Source organism: Indicator indicator, chromosome 16 (assembly GCF_027791375.1).
Source record: "Indicator indicator isolate 239-I01 chromosome 16, UM_Iind_1.1, whole genome shotgun sequence".
In the NCBI taxonomy this organism is placed as follows: Eukaryota; Metazoa; Chordata; class Aves; order Piciformes; family Indicatoridae; genus Indicator; species Indicator indicator.
In genome coordinates this window covers 8569753-8576075 of record NC_072025.1, presented here as the reverse complement: position 1 = coordinate 8576075, position 6323 = coordinate 8569753, and the positions used below count along the sequence as shown (strand labels likewise).

The 6323-nt window shown below is 42.0% G+C and overlaps 1 protein-coding gene across 1 annotated transcript in view; it reads left to right on the top strand.

Annotated features, from left to right (window-relative positions):
- The first annotated feature begins 3673 nt into the window (after positions 1–3673).
- The window catches only part of CGNL1 (cingulin like 1), a 49219-nt gene continuing 46569 nt past the window's right edge, over positions 3674–6323 (top strand). The window contains exon 1 of the mRNA XM_054387819.1: positions 3674–3706. The gene's annotated coding sequence lies outside the window, so the exon portion shown is untranslated. The remainder of the gene's footprint in view (positions 3707–6323) is intronic.

Here is a 6323-nt window from a genome sequence, read left to right as displayed (position 1 = left end):
CTGTTTCCTGGTATTTTATGATAGTCAGAGTGGTGTGATTTTTATAAAAGTGTGCTTTCTTATGCTCATATATTCAAAAAGTGCTTTAATTTTCTTAAAATGGTCGAGTCAGAGATACAATTTTACAGATATAATTTTAAAATCAACTTCATAAATGTTTTGCTTAAGATAAAATATTTTGAGAATAGAAGTTGGTGAAAATAATGGTAGAGACCAGAAAGAAGACCTGAATTTTGAAGGCTGTTTCTTGAACTAAGAAATAGATAAAAGTGTCTACTCAATACATACTGAATACAGTAATAACAGGGATAATGTTATTTCTTAAGCAACAGACAACTAATCTTTGTTACAATAATTTGAGAAAATTTGCAATATATATTGTAAAAGACGACACAGAAGCAGTATTTCAAAGTAATTACACCCTGTGAGAAAGACTTCTTATTTTTAACCCTTTCCACTGTGATTATTGTATCAGATCATTTCATGAAAAGGAAATCGGGGACTATAATAAAGTATCACAATTCAGTTCAATGAGTAGTTCAACAGAAAGAGATTGCTAAGATCCACGCATAGCACTAAAATCCCAGGCTTTCAATACAGTCTGGCTCAATGCAAAACAAGAGCTGAATTTAGGGAGTGCTGCTCAGTACCCAGGGTGTGTCGGAGTAGGTGGCAGCTGGACTTAATCTATAGCACAAGCTGCTAGCACATTTCTGTTTGGTTTTGCTTTAGCTGCACACTCCATTTTGTATTGTATTTCACAACTGCCTGATATTAGGCTGCCTGGACAGAGAGACATTAATCGTAGCGTGGAGCCAGTTTTGTAAACAAGGACCAAAGCCATTACTTACAGCAGAGGAAGAGAAAAGTAGTGGATGAGTGGTAAGAAAGGAAGTGGTATCCTGCACTGAGATTGACATCTATATATGACCCAACTCATCTGGTCAAGAGTCCAGTTTTAGCTTATTGCTGTGTTTGTATACATTTCTTCAAAAAATTCTTACTTCACTGGATAATCTGATATTTTCGCAATATTCCAGCTGGACTATGGCTCTCAGTGAACACAGCCTTAATGTAGCAATACCAAGTACTTCTAAAACTCGTGTTCAGAATATGCCAAAAATTGACAAAAATTTTAACTATAATTTTAATGAAAATTTAAAGGTTCAAATAAAACTTCCTTCAAAAGCTCACTAAATGTAGGATAGAGCTTTGAGTCAGAAACTATTCAAAGCTCTCCTTTTCAGTCTGGGATGTTCACAGCCCATATAAGAGTCATAGAATTGTGCTGGTCCTATCTTTTTATCTCTTTAATAAAAAAAGCATAACAAAACAAAGGAAAACATATATAAATGCCTCTTCTCAATTGTCATATGAAACAATTTTTTGAGACTCAGTTCAAAACAAGAAAACAGTTTTCTACATAGCACAATGCTGACTATGCCAGATAGCAATGGAATCATCTTTGGGCCTGATAGGTAAGAAGAAAAAAAAAATTATAGAGTATATAACTAATAGTCATCATAGCCTAGCTGTTTTAGCAATAAATTAATACTTCATGTTTGTTTTCTGGTTTGCTTCGCAATGCAATGGAAATGTATTATTGTATAACATTGATTAACATCTGTTTTAATTAACCTCTAACAATAACCTGAAAATTGTAAGTGTATACACCTCTTTAATGCAAGGCTGAACAAGCTGCCAACATATTTCCTCACACTTTAATTGTGAAAAAGCACAGCCATATATTCATGAAAACTGTGCCACATAGCTCATGTAACTCTCAGGGGGCGGAGAAGTTTAATTACTTTGTTTCTTTTTGATTCCTCATTTCTCAGTTTTCCCAGTTAGAGAGAGGTGGTGGTAGGGTAAACTTCATTTGGTTTCTGAAAAACTACAAGGAAAGGAGGAGCTAAGCAAACTGTGGGGTTTTTTTACTTAAACAGTTTCAAGACTAGTCATGGCCTTTGGTTATGTGCAAAAATGTATATGAAAAGCAAATGTTAGATGGCAAAATATGTAGAAGATCAAGATAGCAAACTTCTATAATTTGCCAAGTTCCCTCAGCTTATAGTTCATTCCACTAATTAAACCATCAGTATAGTATTTTATCACAAGCTATTTTTGTCAGTCACTACTTCTGTTTCGTTTTGCTTTTGACCGTTTCTTGCAGTTGTTAATAGATCTTTATGGAATATTGGCTTGGAATATACATTTTTTTATTATTTTTTTTAATTCGCAGGATGCACTTAAGGGTTTTTTTTTAACATTTTTTTAATGTATTTGTGTGAACTTTAATTTTTTTTTTTCCAGCACAGAACCTAAAACTGGATACAGTGCCCTAGATCCTGTATTGGGAACTTTTCTGGTGGAACCTCTTATGTTTGTACATTCTGATTAAGACAAGGGCATTCTTTATAGAAAAGCCATACAATGATACACAATTCCACATAATAGTGTCTGTTAACTAGGCTCATTTCCACATACGTATAACGAGTAGCAAAGCAGCTCTAAAAGAAATTTGAGCAGTGACTTCCAGCAGGGCTGGATTTGAAGAGGATGTGCACCTATCCATGCACCTTCTGCAGAACAACTCTGTAAGTAGCTTTTGTGGTTTATCTACTGAATTTTTCCTTCTCATGTTCACTGCTCTGCATTTCTTTGTTCTAGATGTGAATCTATAGGGTTTTTTTTCCCCCCATATATTCACTATAACTTTTTTTTTCTCTGACAGTGTCACTTGGTGGTTCACACCTTGAGAACAAATTTCTGAGAGTGGAAGAAATTAACTGAGGTGAAATTCTTGTGTGATGCTTATAGTAATTTTATTACACTTAGAAACCACAAGTCCTTAGAACCTAGCTTTCTTTTGCACATGGGTCAGGGGAGAATGACATTCTCTAGCATGGCAGCACTTCAGTTCTCACTATATACGTGGAATATTCCAGAAATCTGCAAACATCCTGCTGTGGTATTTCCAGTCTAGCTGAAGACATTGTGAGAATTGTCCAAAATGCTGAAGACAACCTAGATGTGCCCAGAGATGCTTGTGATGACGTTCTCTAAGCAGTACGGTTATGCTGCCCTATACGCTCCAGACTACGGCCCAGCTCTATCACTCCTTCCCTCGTACCTCTACACGTTTAAAACCGCGCCTTCCCTGCGCCGCCCTTGTGCTGCCTCAGCTATTCCCCGACGCAGTGGGAACCTCGCCAATCGCCTCCGCACGCCGACCGGCCGCACTCGCGAGGGAAAACAAACCCGACTGTCAAGCGCCCTCGAGCTGACACTACCTGGGCCCTGGCGTGGTTTTCTTCTTCAGAGGACTGTTCTTGCCACCCCCTTATAGCCCTGGCACTGCGTGCGCAGCCCGCACATGGGAGGAGCTGGGTGTTTTCCCCTGTGTTTGTGGTTCATAGGAATCTGGCGGGGGGACTCCGGCGAGAGAAGCGCGCCGCGCTCCCCCTCAGAAGCCCAGCGGACGGGCGGGAAAAGACGGCGCGCGCGAAGCAGCCCCTCGCTCACCTGAGGGAGCGCCCCTCGCCTGACTCCTCCCCGGCAGGGCCTGGCCCCGGCTCCGGCACCCCCTCCCCCGCTCCCAGGGGTGGGCAGTCCGCGCTCGGCTCGGGCGACTGGCGGGGCGGTGGTGAGAGCGCCTCGAAACTGACTTGGATCCGTCTTCAGAGGGCAAGGCGGCTCGGGACGGGTGAGGAGAGCGACGGCAGCCGGTTGCGTTGACGGGAGGGTGGGGGAGCACCGCGTCCCCCGGTTACTCCCTTCCGAGGTGGCCGGGGCCAGTCTGGGACAGGAGACGCGATGTGGCGCAACTTGACCGGAGGGCGGTGGGCACAGACGCCGCAGCTGTGGAGGTGGCTCCCCGCGCTCTGGCGCCCTGGGTCGCTGCCTTTCCTCTTCCATCTCGCTCCGTTAAACACGCTCCTTTCCAAAGGCCAAGGACACCGAGTCCTCCCGGGCGTGAGGAGAGAACAACACGTCTCTCCCTGCGAGACCAGCTGGTTACGCGCGGGGAGGCTGATGAAGCAACGGCCTTACCGGGACAGGCCTTTTCCCCTCAGCGCTGCTTAGGGCTGTGAGGCGAGAGGCGGCTTTGCCGTCCCCGCGGCGGGTGTACTAAATGGCGGAGAGGGGAGCGTTGCCAGCGGGCCGCGGAAGGGAGAGGGAGTTGTCTTGAAAACAGACTCCGATAAGACCTGAATATTTCTGAGTTTTCTCCGAAGGCTGTAGAGAGCTAGGGCTCTTTTCCCCGGCTGTGGCTGCCCCGAAGCGCTGGTTGCAGTGCCCCAGCTGGAGGTGTTGCTGCCGGCCTGTGGTTTCAGGTGAACTCGCACTGCCCGGGCCGGCCGCCCCCTGCGGGCCGGGGAGCTGGCCGGCGGGAGCCCGCCGTGGGTCGCCGAGACGGTATTGCTTCGGGGGCGCCGTGGCCGCCTGCTTGCACGCATTCCTCCCGGGATTCCTGGCATTCCTGAGATGAAGGCACTCTGACTTCTTCATCTCCCTTTTATTTCACGAATTAGCGTATTTTTGAGAAAGGGGGTGTGTCCGCGTTGTCTGTGTTTTTTTCATGGGAAAAGATGAGAATGGCAGTTCAGCCATTTCTTCCCAATTAACTTTGCATCTGATGTAATTAATTTATATACCTCCCATATGATGACAACTTTACGGGGAGATCAGTGCTGCGATAAAACCTGTGGTGAGTTTGGATTATCATCTACAGTTGACAGAGAATAAGAATGAGAATGTTAGTTTGAATTTGAGTCTTTCCAGAAAAGATTATAAGTGGAAATGAAAGCTTCATACAGTATTGGAATGTAGCTTTAGTAGTGTAGTAATAAGTTTCTTATGCTATGAAAGGCAGTTAGATTCCTCATTATTACATCACACTTTTGGAGACATAGCTAGCCACACTTTATAAGTAGAAAATTCTGCAGAGTTAGAAAGCAGTATTTCTAATTTTTATTAATTTTTTTTCTTAGGATATTAAGATCCCACATTAGAGAAGATAACTGTTCTTAATAGAAGATGTTTTTAAATGTTCATATATGTATATATACTAGTTGTGAGCAAAAAAAAATTTGCAAATTAAGTATCCTATAAAGGGAATGATATTTTTATGTGTATGTATTTACAATTTAGATATGTTTATGAACTATTAATCATTGAAAAATAATTCCTCATTGATTTACATACACCTTGAATTGTAACTGACATTAACTGTTCCTAAATTCCACTTCCGTGCAAATACACACTAGAAAGGATTACTTTTAGCAAATGTCAGTAATATTATGACAGTAATGGGAAGGGAAAGCTTATTGTTGCCTTTTTTTTTTTTTTTATTACAGGAACTGTGGTGGTGCTCTAAAAGCCTGCCTTCTCTGTAGGTGTATCACATAACCGTTTTGATTCTTGGTATCTAACTTGCTTGTGTTTTGATTATAAATCTAATAAATGGGATGACTGGTTAGGCTGCCTGAATTGCCTCCAAGCAAACCAGCTTATTCTAATTTCTGTTCGTGGCATTATTAGATCTCACCATCACTAGTAAAATGCTTGAGAATGCACTTAGGTTGTCCTGACAGGGTATATGTGGGTGATGTGGAATTCAGTTCACTGCAAAAATGTTCTGTGGTGTATCCTATGTAAGTAAGTTTACCTCACTAAAAGGATGACAAAGCTGAAAAAAATTGAATCTCTGACAGTTCCTTCTTCTGGTTTACCTTGTGTAATAGGAAGTTGATCTTTCTGGGAGTATTGGTGAAACTGGTTTGTCTAGGCTCTGCAATATGTGAAATGGCATGACCTCAGATTTGAATTTTTAAATATTTTGTCATAGAGCAATGTGAGATGAATATACGTACAAGGAGTTTATTCAGCCTGTACCACAGTAGATGGGTTATTACATAAAAATAGCTACTTAAGTGTTTTAAGGCCAAATAATTCTGTTGATCTTAGAAATTAGAATCATAGAATTGTTAGGGTTGGAAGGGACCTCAAGGTTCATCTAGTTCCAAATCCCCTGCCATGGGCAGGGACACTTCACACACACAATTGAACAAAAGTAGACCAGCATGGTTTCGTTCAGCAGCCTGCTGTTTTACCATTTCTGCTTTTTGAAGTCGCAGTCAATGATGATGTCATTATCTGGCCCTTTTACTGTGTTGATAATCACATTCTCATGCTTGATATTTATACACATTTTCAGGTTATGAAAAACAATGGTCAGTCTATTGTAGTATCTACCTTTGTAGATCCAGGGGAAGTAGCAAATAGATTTCTGAGGTGTGGCAATGAACACTAAAATAATG